We start from the raw sequence: 16,709 nt of genomic DNA on the forward strand, positions 1-16,709 counted from the left end.
TAGTGTTTTCATGCACCGTCTCTTTAAAAAAGCCGGCCGGCAATTCAGCATCTGTACCCGACAATTTATAACAGACAGAATAAAGCTTCACACATAGATTAGATAGATAGAAACATGTCAGTCACATATATATGAAGTACAGTGACAGTGTTGATTACTGTACTTGTCATTTAGTGTAAAGGATTTATTAAAAAAAATAATAGTGTTTTCATGCACCGTCTCTTTAAAAAAGCCGGCTGGCAATTCAGCATCTGTACCCGACAATTTAGAATAGAAGGAATAGAGAATCACACATAGATTAGATAGATAGAAACATGTCAGCCACATATATACGAAGTACAGTGACAGTGTTGCTTACTGTACTTGTCATTTAGTGTAAAGGATTTATTAAAAAATATAATAGTGTTTTCGTGCACCGTCTCTTTAAAAAAGCCGGCCGGCAATTCAGCATCTGTACCCGACAATTTATAACAGACAGAATAGAGCTTCACACATAGATTAGATAGATAGAAACATGTCAGTCACATATATATGAAGTATTGTGACAGTGTTGCTTACTGTACTTGTCATTTACTGAAAAGGATTTATTAAAAAAAATAATAGTGTTTTCATGCACCGTCTCTTTAAAAAAGCCGGCCGGCAATTCAGCATCTGTACCCGACAATTTATAACAGACAGAATAGAGCTTCACACATAGATTAGATAGATAGAAACATGTCAGTCACATATATAATAAGTACAGTGACAGTGTTGGTTACTGTACTTGTCATTTAGTATTAAAATAAAGGATTTATTAATAAAAAAAATTGGCGTGGGGTTCCCCGTAATTTTAGTCTCTAGCGGAGGTTAAGCAGACAGCTGGGGCAGATGTTTGAAGCCTGGGAAGGGGGTAATACCCACGGAGCTTCCCAGGCTACTAATATCAGCCCCCAGCTGAATACCTAGCCTTTACTAGCTATTAAAATGGAGGACCCCCCCAAAAAAAATGACGTGGGGTCCCCCCTAATTTAATAGCTAGCAAAGGCTAGGCAGACAGCTGGGGGCTGATATTAATAGCCCAGGAAGGGAGCCATGAATATTGGCCCCCTCCCAGGCTAGAAACACCAGCCGTCAGCCGCCCCAGAAATGGCGCATCCATAGGATGCGCCAATTCTGGCACTTAGCCTCGCTCTTCCACGCTGCCCTGGTGCGGTGGCAGGGGGTAATAGGGTTGGGGTTGATGTCAGCTTATAATGCCAGCTGACATCAAGCCCAGGTTAGTAATGGAGAGGCGTCTATAAGACACCCCCATTACTAACCCCATAGTCAAAGTTAAAAGAAAACACAAACACCCAGAATAAAGTCCTTTAATTGAAATAAAGACACAATTCTTTATTGTTCTAAATTAAACCATACTTACCATCACGCCCATTCCAGCTGAAGCCAACGATCTCCTGCAATAAAAGAAAAATAATAAAGCAACCTCATCCTTACCTTTCCAAGGGTCCCAGGACAGCTTCAGCTCTGCTACATCGAGATGACAGGCTGGACCGCAGCAGAACGCTGCCATCCAGCCTGTCATCCCGCAGACACTGAGAAGCGCAGGCATGCTTGCGCTCCTCAGTGTCTGACTGTGACGGCATCCAGATGAGCCGACAATGAACTCGGCTCACCTCATGTACGTCACTGACAGCGTGGGAAAATTCTCCTGCACTCAGCGATTCAGCGTGAGAATTTTCCCACGCTGTCAGTGACGTGCATGAGGTGAGCCGAGTTCATTGGACATGACCTCGGCTCATCTGGATGCCATCACAGCCAGACACTGAGTAGCGCAAGCATGCCTGCGCTTCTCAGTGTCTGCGGGATGACAGGCTGGATGGCAGCGTTCTGCTGCGGTCCAGCCTGTCATCTCGATGTAGCAGAGCTGAAGCTGTCGTGGGAGCCATGGAAAGGTAAGGATGATGTTGCTTTATTATTTTACTTTTATTGCAGGAGATCATTGGCTTCAGCTGGAATGGGCGTGGCGGTAAGTATGGTTTAATTTAGAACAATAAAGAATTGTGTGTTTATTTCAATTAAAGGACTTTTTTCTGGGTGTTTGTGTTTTTTTTAAATACTTTACTAGAAATTCATGGTGGTCATGTCTAATATTGGCGTGACCCCATGAATTTCGGGCTTAGGGCCAGCTGATAATGCCAAGCTGGCCTTAACCCCTTTATTACCCAGTGAGCCACCGCACCAGGGCCCTGAATGAGTTGGGTACAGCGCCAGAAGATGGCGCTTCTATGAACGCGCCATTTTCCGGGGCGGCTGCGGACTGCAATTTGCAGCGGGTGGGGCCCAGAAAGCTTGGGCCTCCCTGCACTGCAGATTCCAGCCCCCAGCTGCCTAGTTGTACCTGGCTGGACACAAAAATAGGGCGAAGCTCCAAGTATTTTTTTTTTAAATTCATGAAATTCATGGAATAATTAAGAAAAAAAGGGCTTCCCTATATTGTTGTGTCCGGCTAGGTACAAATAGGCAGCTGGTGGTTGGGGGCAGCCCGTCCCTGCCTGCTGTACCTGGCTGGACACAAATATAGTGCGAAGCCCCACGTCAATTTTTTTTTAATTATTTCATGAAATAATTTTTTTAAAAAAGGGCTTCCCTATATTGTTGTGTCCGGCTAGGTACAAATAGGCAGCTGGTGGTTGGGAGCAGCCCGTTCCTGCCTGCTGTACCTGACTGGACACAAATATAGGGCGAAGCCCCACATCAATTTTTTTTTCATTATTTCATGAATTTCCTGAAATAATTTAAAAAAAATTGACGTGGGGCTTCGCCCTATATTTGTGTCCAGTCAGGTACAGCAGGCAGGAACGGGCTGCCCCCAACCACCAGCTGCCTATTTGTACCTGGCCAGACACAACAATATAGGGAAGCCCTTTTTTAAAAAAATTATTTCATGAAATAATTAAAAAAAAATTGACGTGGGGCTTCGCACTATATTTGTGTCCAGCCAGGTACAGCAGGCAGGGACGGGCTGCCCCCAACCACCAGCTGCCTATTTGTACCTGGTTGGACACAACAATATAGGGAAGCCCTTTTTTTCTTAATTATTCCATGAATTTCATGAAATAATTTAAAAAAAAAATGCGTGGGGCTTCGCCCTATTTTTGTGCCCAGCCAGGTACAACTAGGCAGCTGGGAGCTGGAATCTGCAGCGCAGGGAGGCCCAAGCTTTCTGGGCCCCACCCGCTGCAAATTGCAGTCCGCAGCCGCCCCAGAAAATGGCGCGTTCATAGAAGCGCCATCTTCTGGCGCTGTACCCAACTCATCCAGGGCCCTGGTGCGGTGGCTCACTGGGTAATAAAGGGGTTAAGGCCAGCTTGGCATTATCAGCTGGCCCTAAGCCCGAAATTCATGGGGTCACGCCAATATTAGACATGATCACCATGAATTTCTAGTAAAGTATTTAAAAAAACACAAACACCCAGAATAAAGTCCTTTAATTGAAATAAACACACAATTCTTTATTGTTCTAAATTAAACCATACTTACCGTCACGCCCATTCCAGCTGAAGCCAATGTCTTCTGCAATAAAAGTAAAATAATTAAGCAACATCATCCTTACCTTTCCATGGTTCCCACGACAGCTTCAGCTCTGCTACATCGAGATGACAGGCTGGACCGCAGCAGAAAGCTGCCATCCAGCCTGTCATCCCGCAGACACTGAGAAGCGCAGGCATGCTTGCTCTCCTCAGTGTCTGGCTGTGACGGCATAAAGATGAGACAAGCTCATGTCCAATGAACTCAGCTCACCTCATGCACGTCACTGACAGCGTGGGAGAATTCTCCTGCACTCAGCACTTCAGCGTGAAAATTCTCCCACGCTGTCAGTGACGTACATGAGGTCAGCTGAGTTCAGTGGACATGAATGAGCTCACCTCATGCACGTCACTGACAGCGTGGGAAAATTCTCACGCTGAAGCGCTGAGTGCAGGAGAATTTTCCCACGCTGTCAGTGACGTGCATGAGGTGAGCTCATTCATGTCCAATGATCTCAGCTCACCTCATGCACGTCACTGACAGCGTGGGAAAATTCTCCTGCACTCAGCGCTACAGCGTGAGAATTCTCCCACGCTGTCAGTGATGTGCATGAGGTGAGCTCATTCATGTCCAATGAACTCAGCTGACCTCATGCACGTCACTGACAGCGTGGGAGAATTCTCACGCTGAAGTGCTGAGTGCAGGAGAATTCTCCCACGCTGTCAGTGACGTGCATGAGGTGCGCCGAGTTCATTGGACATGAGCTTGTCTCATCTTTATGCCGTCACAGCCTGACACTGAGGAGCGGAAGCATGCCTGCGCTTCTCAGTGTCTGTGGGATGACAGGCTGGATGGCAGCTTTCTGCTGCGGTCCAGCCTGTCATCTCGATGTAGCAGAGCTGAAGCTGTCGTGGGAACCATGGAAAGGTAAGGATGAGGTTGCTTTATTATTTTTCTTTTATTGCAGGAGATCGTTGGCTTCAGCTGGAATGGGCGTGATGGTAAGTATGGTTTAATTTAGAACAATAAAGGAATGTGTCTTTATTTCAATTAAAGGACTTTATTCTGGGTGTTTGTGTTTTCTTTTAACTTTGACTATGGGGTTAGTAATGGGGGTGTCTTATAGACGCCTCTCCATTACTAACCTGGGCTTGATGTCAGCTGGCATTATAAGCTGACATCAACCCCAACCCTATTACCCCCTGCCACCGCACCAGGGCAGCGTGGAAGAGCGAGGCTAAGTGCCAGAATTGGCGCATCCTATGGATGCGCCATTTCTGGGGCGGCTGACGGCTGGTGTTTCTAGCCTGGGAGGGGGCCAATATTCATGGCTCCCTTCCTGGGCTATTAATATCAGCCCCCAGCTGTCTGCCTAGCCTTTGCTAGCTATTAAATTAGGGGGGACCCCACGTCATTTTTTTGGGGGGGTCCTCCATTTTAATAGCTAGTAAAGGCTAGGTATTCAGCTGGGGGCTGATATTAGTAGCCTGGGAAGCTCCGTGGGTATTACCCCCTTCCCAGGCTTCAAACATCTGCCCCAGCTGTCTGCTTAACCTCCGCTAGAGACTAAAATTACGGGGAACCCCACACCAATTTTTTTTAATAATAAATCCTTTATTTTAATACTAAATGACAAGTACAGTAACCAACACTGTCACTGTACTTATTATATATGTGACTGACATGTTTCTATCTATCTAATCTATGTGTGAAGCTCTATTCTGTCTGTTATAAATTGTCGGGTACAGATGCTGAATTGCCGGCCGTCTTTTTTAAAGAGACGGTGCATGAAAACACTATTATTTTTTTTAACAAATCCTTTGCAGTAAATGACAAGTACAGTAAGCAACACTGTCACAGTACTTCATATATATGTGACTGACATGTTTCTATCTACCTAATCTATGTGTGATTCTCTATTCTTTCTGTTATAAATTGTCGGGTACAGATGCTGAATTGCCGGCCGGCTTTTTTAAAGAGACGGTGCATGAAAACACTATTATTTTTTTTAATAAATCCTTTGCAGTAAATGACAAGTACAGTAAGCAACACTGTCACAGTACTTCATATATATGTGACTGACATGTTTCTATCTATCTAATCTATGTGTGAAGCTCTATTCTGTCTGTTATAAATTGTCGGGTACCGCTGCTGAATTGCCGGCCGGCTTTTTTAAAGAGACGGTGCACGAAAACACTATTATATTTTTTAATAAATCCTTTACACTAAATGACAAGTACAGTAAGCAACACTGTCACTGTACTTCGTATATATGTGGCTGACATGTTTCTATCTATCTAATCTATGTGTGATTCTCTATTCCTTCTATTCTAAATTGTCGGGTACAGATGCTGAATTGCCGGCCGGCTTTTTTAAAGAGACGGTGCATGAAAACACTATTATTTTTTTTGATAAATCCTTTACACTAAATAACAAGTACAGTAAGCAACACTGTCACTGTACTTCATATATATGTGACTGACATGTTTCTATCTATCTAATCTATGTGTGAAGCTCTATTCTTTCGGTTCTAATTTGTCGGGTACCGGTGTATGCCGCTGCTGAATTGCCGGCTTTTCATGTTTCACTGTGAGCACTGTTCCCATCGATTTGGGCAATCACTGTAATGCCACAACCACCATGGCTGTGGCATTACAGTGAGTGGCAGACAATCCCTGCATGATTGGTGCTCTAAATAGCGCCAGACATGCAGGACACGCTTTTGGTGCACGAACAGTTATCGAACATAACCTCGAACAGCCGAATTTTTTGCAAATCGTTCGGGTTCGTCGAACGGCTCGAACACCGCCCAAAACAGCTCGAATTTGAGATTGGCGAACAGTTCTAGTCGAACACCGCTCATCTCTAATCAGGAAGCAACAGGGCCGCCACCCTAAGCAATCAGACAAGAGACATGCATACAGCAAGTAATGGAGCAAAGTGTGCAGCCTGGACTGATAATGACCAGAAGTTTGGACACACCTTCTCATGTAAAGATTTTTCTGTATTTTCATGACTTTGAAAATTGTACATTCACACTGAAGGCATCAAAACTATGAATTAACATATGTGGAATTATATACTTAACAAAAAAGTGTGAAACAACTGAAAATATGTCTTATATTCTAGGTTCTTCAAAGTAGCCACCTTTTGCTTTGATGACTGCTTTGCACACTCTTGGCATTCTCTTGATGAGCTTCAAGAGGTAGTCACCGGAAATGGTCTTCCAACAATCTTGAAGGAGTTCCCAGAGATGAATAGCACTTGTTGGCCCTTTTGCCTTCACTCTGCGGTCCAGCTCACCCCAAACCATCTCGACTGGGTTCTGGTCTGGTGACTGTGGAGGCCAGGTCATCTGACGTAGCACGCCATCACTCTCCTTCTTGGTCAAATAGCCGTTACACAGCCTGGAGGTGTTTTTGGGGTTATTGTCCTGTTGAAAAATAAATGATGGTCCAACTAAACGCAAACTGGATGGAATAACATGCCGCTGCAAGATGCTGTGGTAGCCATGCTGGTTCAGTATGCCTTCAATTTTGAATAAATGCCCAACAGTGTCACCAGCAAAGCACCTCCACACCATCACACCTCCTCCTCCATGCTTCACGGTGGGAACCAGGCATGTAGAGTCCATCCGTTCACCTTTTCTGCGTCACACAAAGACACGGTGGTTGGAACCAAAGATCTCAAATTTGGACTCATCAGACCAAAGCACAGATTTCCACTGGTCTAATATCCATTCCTTGTGTTCTTTAGCCCAAACAAGTCTCTTCTGCTTGTTGCCTGTCCTTAGCAGTGGTTTCCTAGCAGCTATTTTACCATGAAGGCCTGCTGCACAAAGTCTCCTCTTAACAGTTGTTGTAGAGATGTGTCTGCTGCTAGAACTCTGTGTCTCATTGACCTGGTCTTTAATCTGAGCTGCTGTTAACCTGCGATTTCTGAGGCTGGTGACTTGTATAAACTTATCCTCAGAAGCAGAGGTGACTCTTGGTCTTCCTTTCCTGGGGCGGTCCTCATGTGAGCCAGTTTCTTTGTAGCGCTTGATGGTTTTTCCAACTGCACTTGGGGACACTTTCAAAGTTTTGCCAATTTTTTGGACTGACTGACCTTCACTTCTTAAAGTAATGATGGTCACTCGTTTTTCTTTACTTAGCTGCTTTTTTCTTGCGATAATACAAATTCTAACAGTCTATCCAGAAGGACTATCAGCTGTGTATCCACCAGACTTCTGCACAACACATCTGATGGTCCCAACTCCATTTATAAGGCAAGAAATCCCACTTATTAAACCTGACAGGGCACACCTGTGAAGTGAAAACCATTTCTTGAAGCTCATCAAGAGAATGCCAAGAGTGTGCAAAGCAGTCATCAAAGCAAAAGGTGGCTACTTTGAAGAACCTAGAATATAAGACATATTTTCAGTTGTTTCACACTTTTTTGTTATGTATGTAATTCCACATGTGTTAATTCGTAGTTTTGATGCCTTCAGTGTGAATGTACAATTTTCATTGTCAGGAAAATACAGAAAAATCTTTAAATGAGAAGGTGTGTCCAAACTTTTGGTCTGTACTGTAAATATGTGATATATATAATCCGTGCTTTGCGTGTGTACCTTACTGTTCATGTAATTTATTATTAAATGAGTACATTTCTGGGAAAAAACTGACATGGGGTCCCCCATAATTTTATTAACCAGCAGAGGGAAAGCGGCAGCTGGGGCAGATGTTTTTAGCCTGGGAAGGGGGTAATACCCATGGAGCTTCACAGACTACTAATATCAACCCCCAGCTGTATACTTAGCATTCACTGGCCCTTAAAATGGGGGACCCCCCCAAAAAATGACTTGGGACCCCCTATTTTAACAGCTAGAAAAGTCTATGCAGAACAGCAGGGGGCTGATATTAACAGCCTAGGAAGGGGTCATGAATATTGGCCCCCTCCAAGGCTAGAAACAGCAACGCTCAGCCACCTCAGAAATGGCGAATCCATAAGATGCGCCAATTCTGGCACTTAGCCTCGCTCTACCCACTGCCCTGTAACGGTGGCAGTGGGGTTATAGGGTTGGGGTTGATGTCAGCTTATAATGCCAGCTGACATCAAGCCCAGGTTAGTAATGGAGAGGCGTCTATAAGATACCCCCATTACTAACACCAAAGTGGAAGTGAAATGTAAAATAAAGACACCCACACAGTGAATAAAATATTTTATTTGAAATAAAGACAGACACCTTTAATGTTATAAATTAAACCACACTTACCGTCACGCCCATTCCAGTTAAAGCCAATTTCCCCTGTAATAAAGGTAAAATAATAAATCAACCTCATCATTAACTTTCCAATGCAGTACAAATATCATGGGTCCCACGATGATCCCATGAACAGAACGGCCACATTGTAAAATCCCGTTCTGTTCATGGGATCATCATGGGACCCTCGCTAATTGGACTGCTTCAGACAGGTGAGGATGAGGTTGCTTAATTATTTTACTTTTATTACAGGTGATCATGGCCTTTGGGGATTAGGTGAGGATATGGTGTTTTTTATTTTTTATTTTTTGCAGAGGTAGAGAACATCAGGGACAAGGTATAGGTGAGTATAATGTGTTTTATTTTTATTTGAACATTTATTATTATTAATTTTAACATTTTTTTTTTACTTTCAGCACAGCACAGGCGCCGGCGGATGAGAGACTACTGCTTCCATCCAGCGGTGCCTGTGCTCGCTGTTTCCTATGATAGCAGGCGCCAGCTGATGGTGGTAGTAGTACCACCACCAGCTGGCGCCTATGACCAGCGGTAAGCTTTATATCACAGGTCATTGTCACAGCTGTGGGATCATGCTGACCGTGGTAATGCTATTACTGCCGATCAGAGCCTGTGTTTCCTGTGCTGTCACGCAAGTGATAGAGCAGGAAACCAGGTATATTCGGCTCCACTATTCACATAAATGGGGTCCGTGTTCGGGTTCGGGTGCTGTTCTGGTACCCAAACCTGAACTTTTAATAAACTGTTTGGAGTTCGGCTCAATTAGCCGAACCTGAACAGTCACGGGTTCACCCATCACTACCGATGAACAACAGTCCGAATTTTTCCATACAATAAAATTCACGAACATCTGAATGAGGCCTTAGGCACAGCATTTTTCCATTTTCATTGGAATTTTAAGGACATTTTAGTTTTGCAATTATTTGTGTATTTGCATTACTTTAAAGTTTATTGAATAATGTAATAAACTGCAATATAACATTTAGAGGCGATGTGTATAACATTTTTGGATTTGAAAAATCCCAGAAAAACATGCTTGTTACAAAAAAAGCTGGAAAAATATGCTTGTGTTTGTAATTCTTTATTTTTACACTTTTCCATCAAGAAGGGAAAACACAGACTTCCAATGAACTGGAAATCTTATTACATTATGTGAACGATAGAGTACACGAAGAATAAAATAGACCATGATTGTCAATGTTTACAGTAGGCATACAGCTTACAAGGTTGCCAAATATTAGATGTAATGGGCAGGTGTGTTGGGGAAAACGCCATGATAGTAAATAAGTGACAGACAACTTTGAGGGATAGGGGAGGATTATACAGTACAGACCAAATGTTTGGGCACACCTTCTCATATAAAGATTTTTCTGTATTTTCATGACTTTGAAAATTGTACATTCACACTGAAGGCATCAAAACTATGAATTAACACATGTGGAATTATATACTTAACAAAAAAGTGTGAAACAGCTGAAAATATGTCTTATATTTTAGGTTCTTCAAACTAGCCACCTTTTGCTTTGATGACTGCTTTGCACACTCTTGGCATTCTCTTGATGAGCTTCAAGAGATAGTCAGTGGAAATGGTCTTCCAACAATCTTGAAGGAGTTCCCAGAGATGATTAGCACTTGTTGGCCCTTTTGCCTTCACTCTGCGGTCCAACTCACCCCAAACCATCTCGACTGGGTTCTGGTCTGGTGACTGTGGAGGCCATGTCATCTGGTGTAGCACCACATCACTCTCCACCTTGGTCAAATAGCCCTTACACAGCCTGGAGGTGTTTTTGGGGTCATTGTCCTGTTGAAAAATAAATGATGGTCCAACTAAACGCAAACCGGATGGAATAGCATGCCGCTGCAAGATGCTGTGGTAGCCATGCTAGTTCAGTATGCCTTCAATTTTGAATAAATCCCCAACAGTGTCACCAGCAAAACACCCCCACACCATCACACCTCCTCCTCCATGCTTCACGGTGGGAACCATTCATGTAGAGTCCATCCGTTCACCTTTTCTGCGTCGCACAAAGACACAGTGGTTGAAACAAAAGAGCTCAAATTTGGAATCATCAGACCAAAGCACAGATTTCCTCTGGTCTAATATCCATTCCTTGTGTTCTTTAACCCAAACAAGTCTCTTCTGCTTGTCCTTAGCAGTGGTTTCCAAGCAGCTATTTTACCATGAAGGCCTGCTGCACAAAGTCTCCTCTTAACAGTTGTTGTAGAGATGTGTCTGCTGCTAGAACTCTGTGTGGCATTGACCTGGTCTCTAATCTGAGCTGCTGTTAACCTGCGATTTCTGAGGCTGGTGACTCGGATAAACTTATCCTCACAAGCAGAGGTGACTCTTGGTCTTCCTTTCCTGGGATGGTCCTCATGTGAGCCAGTTTCTTTGTAGCGCTTGATGGTTTTTTGAACTGCACTTGGGGACACTTTCAAAGTTTGCCCAATTTTTTGGACTGACTGACCTTAATTTCTTAAAGTAATGATGGCCACTTGTTTTTCTTTACTTAGCTGCTTCTTTCTTTCCATAATACAAATTCTAACAGTCTATTCAGTAGGACTAGGATCATCTGTGTATCCACCAGACTTCTGCACAACACAACTGATGGTCCCAACCCCATTTATAAGGCAAGAAATCCCACTTATTAAACTTGACAGGGCACACCTGTGAAGTGAAAACCATTTCCGGCTACTACCTCTTGAAGCTCATCAAGAGAATGCCAAGAGTGTGCAAAGCAGTCATCAAAGCAAAAGGTGGCTACTTTGAAGAAAAAGCTGTGTCCAAACTTATGGTCTGTACTGTATTTTCAGTTGTTTCACACTTTTTTGTTAAGTATATAATTCCACATGTGTTAATTCATAGTTTTGATGCCTTCAGTGTGAATGTACAATTTTCATAGTCACGAAAATACATCTGTATTTATATGTGTTATTGGCATGGGAGTTTGTGTAAGACCCTAGTGCTGTAAGTGATACTGAAGAGAAGATCTTATAATGACCGCACAAACATAAGCACACAGGTACCGTACAAATCAGAAGGACAAATACCTGAACCTGACAGATCCCTGTTCAGACCGGTAAATACCCTACTCTGACCCTGGCCGCGGAGGTTCGCACCTTAAGATAATGCAATGGCGTCCCCACTCAACAGCGGCTGACCCTGAATGCTTCTAACAGCTCCTAGTATCGCTGCCTGTGTAGCAACTCTCTCTGGAAAATAGGTTATACACTAAAAACTGCAACTGACCCTGCCAGCTCCTTTGCAGACTAGATATCCTGACTCCGCAGTCCCTAATGGTACCTGTGAGTGCAAAGATAGACATACCACAGACTAGGAGATGGCAACTCTAGTCTATATTGCCTAAAAGGTTGCTTCACATTCCTCCTAAAGAACAAGAGGGCAGAGCAGAGTGTGAATTACCTACAAGAAGAGAAGTGTGCTGAACAAAGGAGAGATCCCAGAGTGAGTAAAATAAATAACGAAATACCAAACAAAGAATAAAACAAGTACTATTAATAAATAAACTGCCTACTTCCTAATTATAAACAAAAGATAGGTGCAAAGTATAGCAAAGAAACAACAAAAGAAAAACCCTTAGCTGGAATCTCACAGACTGGCTCCAAACATCACTAGAATGTCAGAACATCCAAATGAATCTATCAGCAGGAGGAAACACCAGCAGGTGGACAGAATATAAAGCTGCACCCAAAAGGTGATAGGCACACAAATGAAAACTCCTATATTAAGCTAATGTATATGAATAAAGTCTGTGAACTCTTTAGCCAGACTGACAAGAAGAGATCTATGTTAATATAAAAACTTCAAAAGTTTATTAAAAAATTAATTAAAAATATACATAAAAGGACATGCCGTAGAATAAGGAATACCGCAAGGTACATTACATATGTGGCACCCCAGGGGTCTGGTTTCCACAGTAACAGCAATGTTATGTCTGAGAGCAGGTGGGAGGTCTCTTGGTCAGGGATCCTGTGCATGCCACACCTCCTGCCCAGTCCTGGGAGGGGAAGAACTTCCCCTATATAAACCTAGGGCTGAGGCAGGGTTGGAGAGAAGAGAAGAGTTGAGAAGAAGAGAAGCAGCATAGGAAAGAAAGATCAGGAGCTCTGTGGGAGCAGGCTAAAAGGAATCAGGGGCTGGCAGCTGAAGAGCTCGCCCTGATTGAAGAGTTACTACCGGACCCAGAGTCCGAGGCTGTGGGGATTAACCCAGACCCAGCAGCAGAAACCGCCCGGCAGGTGATTTCAGGTCCTCTGGCCAAGAAACCCGAAGGCACGGTCGCACGCGTAGGACCAGCACCGCCGTCGTGGAGCGGAAGCCACTAGAAGGCCCTGAGTCACCGGCCATACGGGTGAGCACCACACGGTACACTCAGGGACGTGGGCTACTTTTACCCGCCTCTAGCAAGGTAGCCAGAAGAGTACGATTAGTTGGGGAGGCCTACAACTCCGCCTGGCCAAGGGGGATCCCATCTGCTCAAGGACTGACCAGGCCCCGACTGCTAGCCAGTACTCCGGGAGGGTCTATCTTTGTCACCAGTAAAGACCCTGAACTACACCGCATCGTCTCTGAGTGGTTCCTGCTACCCCCATCATCCACGTCGGCTGCCCTGAGGCCATACCCCTCCCGTTGGGGGTTATACCATCTACGCTGCACTATCCTATCACCGGCCTCAGCGGTCTGCCCTGCAGCGGCAGCTCCATAGCTGCATTCAACGGGTGGCGTAGTCGTCCTACATCTACTGCTAATATACCGCCACTTAGTCTGACTCCCTGGGCACGGACCGGGTCTCCGCCACGAGACTACTACACCTATCAGATCCGGCTCCGGGTAGGCTCCCGCGTGCGCAACGCTACTCAGCACAGGCCCAGGGGCGCGTCAACTTTTGGCGTAGTCGGCAGGATTACGTGCCCGCAACCGCCGGGTACTGCGTGCCTGAAAAAGAGACTTTTAAACTAACCTGTGGTGAAGATTCCCGCCATCCGGCACCATCTTCAGCCTTCTTCCCGCCATCCGCGAAGATTCCCGCCATCCGGCGCCATCTTCAGCCTTCTTCCCGCCATCCGTGAAGTTTTCCCACCATCCGTCGCCATTTTCAGCCTTCTTCCCGCCTTCCGTGGAGTTTTCCCGCCGTTGGACGCCATCTTGAAGACGCCGCGCGGGAAGAAGAGGGGCGTGGACTCCAAAAGCGCGCGAGAACTGAAGCCCCGCCTCACGTCTAGACGTCGCGTAAGGTCCTGGAAGGAGCCCAGCAGACGCTGACGTCACAGGAGCGCGACGGAAGGTCCTCAACTCTGACGATCCACTGCGGAGCCGCGGCCTACGGAAGAGGATCATCGCAAGGTAGGCCACGGTCCACTAGGGGGGAGGAAGATGTCGGATACGGAGGAGAGCTTCACTGCCTCAACCCCCGCCAGCGCCAGCGCTGCTGCAGTCATGCCTTTTACCATGCCCTATATCCCGGGAGCAGCCTGGCTACCCCAGTACTCAGGGGAGTCACATACCCTGAATGACTTTAAAGAAAAGCTGGATAGCCTCTTCCAGGTGTACCCCCTCACAGAGGAGCAAAAAGTGAGCATCCTGGTGGCCCAACTAACCGGGGCAGCCCAAAGGGAGGTAAAGTCCTGGCCACCTGGGAGGAAGACTGTTGCAGGGATACTAACCCGGCTGAGGGACACCTTTGATACCCGCACCTCAGCCGAGATCAAGCTTAGATTCTACGGGTGCAAGCAGCGAGCACACGAGAGTATAAGGGACTATGCCCTGAACCTACAAGAGGCCCTGAGAGCCATTAAGCAGACCGACCCTGACGGCGTGGGAGACGAGGACAGGCTGTTGACTGAACAATTTATAGAGGGTTTATATTGCAATGCCCACCGAACCCAGTTGCGGGCAATGGCCTTACAGGACCCTCATCTGGGATTTGCACAGTTCAAGGACAGAGCCATCCGGGTGCTCCGAGAACCGGCACCAGGTGGCGTTGTGACCCACAGACGCCCCACTACCACTTACCACCAGGAGGCGGCACCCTTGTCGGCAGGGCCTGTGGGAGCTGATGCGCAGGCTTTGAACAATGACCCGGCTCCAGACCTGCACCATCAGGTCCAAGAGCTAGCTAAAAGCGTTGCCGCGCTAACCCGAACTGTGCAGTCTTTACAGGTTTCCACTCCAGGGAAGATCCAGCTGGCATCCGGACCGGAGGACATCCCGTGGCGTCGACCAAGGAGGACCCCACCGGCCAGAGGAAGACCCAGCGACCGATACAACGAGGACGGACAACCCATCTGCCGCCGCTGCAATCAACCCGGACATATGGCAAGGTACTGTCCTTTAAACAGGCACAACCTGGGGTAGAGGGCCAAACCCCAGGAAAAAGATCATCAGGCCCATCGAACTGGCGCGACAAATATGTGGGAGGACGTCCAGTCTTGCCCGTGGTACTGGATGGCATCCCCATGAGTGCCCTACTGGACACCGGGTCACAGGTTACCACTATCCCGTACGTGCTCTTCAAGCAGTACTGGAATGACTCGGATATCACCCGCTACCCTGACGACGACTTGAGTATCATCGCCAGCAATGGTCAGCCCGTGCCACAGATTGGATTTAAAGAGGTGACCATTAAAATCGGTAGAGTCGAATTGGCGGCACAGGGACTGATCATTGTAGACATTGACAAGCGCGAGAGTCACCCAAAGATAACTCTAGGAACTAATGTAATTGAAAATTGTCTTGCAGAGGTGATTTTCCTTTTACAGCAGGTTGCCAAGAACGCCAGCTCCGGCCAGCAGCGAGTGCTCCAGAAAGAGATCCGGGCACTGATGCGACGGCAACAGATAGAACTCTCCGGTGGTGAGATTGGTAGCGTAAGAATGTGTGACCCTTTTCCTATTGCCATGCCCCCAAAAAGTGAAATGATGATTTGGTGCCGGGCAGCTATTGGTCTGAGAGGTAGAGATTACCAGGCAATGGTAGAACCAGTTTACTCAGACAGTAGGCCCACCATTTTGACAGCACGGGGGGTGGTCAATGTACGCCATGGGAGGGTGCCCGTTCGCATAATAAATATCGGGAAGAGGGAAGTGTACCTGCCCCGGTATGCCACGCTAGCCAAATTGTATACCATCAATCAAAATTCCATACAGTCCGTAGAACCCTTGCCTCCATCTTCCCCGGAGGAAAGTAGCGGCTCTAAGGAAACAATGGAGGACTGGTGTCAGCAACTACATTTGGGTACTGACTCCACTCCCTCACACCAGAGACAGGGAGTCTATCGGGTGGTTCAAGAGTACGAGAGAGTGTTTAGTAAACACCCGTTAGACTTCGGGCGAGTCAAGGGGGTAGAACACCACATCCCCACGGGAGACCATCTTCCCATAAAAGAGAGGTATCGACCCGTACCCCCTGCACACTACCAACACGCCAAGGGGATGCTTAGGGACATGAAGGAGGCTGGGGTGATCAGGGATAGCTGTAGCCCCTGGGCAGCTCCACTAGTCTTAGTCAAAAAGAAAGACAACACCATGAGGATGTGTGTAGATTACCGGAAAATCAACCATATCACACACAAGGATGCGTACCCCTTACCAAGGATAGAGGAGTCTTTGGCTGCTTTAAGATCTGCTAACTTCATCTCTACCTTGGATCTCACTAGCGGGTACTGGCAGGTTCCTGTAGCAGAGGCGGACCGGGAGAAGACCGCATTCACCACCCCGATGGGACTTAGCGAGTTTACCTGCATGCCGTTCGGACTCTGTAACGCACCAGGAACCTTTCAACGATTAATGGAGTGCTGTCTGGGCCACAGAAACTTCGAGACGGTCCTGTTGTACCTGGACGATGTCATCGTATATTCCAAGACTTATGAGGACCACCTGAAACACCTGGCGGAAGTGTTCGAAGCTCTGGCAAACTACG

The sequence above is a fragment of the Phyllobates terribilis genome, unplaced genomic scaffold, assembly GCF_046119375.1.
Source record: "Phyllobates terribilis strain yellow unplaced genomic scaffold, ASM4611937v1 Scaffold_1__5_contigs__length_1240528914, whole genome shotgun sequence".
Lineage (NCBI taxonomy): Eukaryota > Metazoa > Chordata > Amphibia > Anura > Dendrobatidae > Phyllobates > Phyllobates terribilis.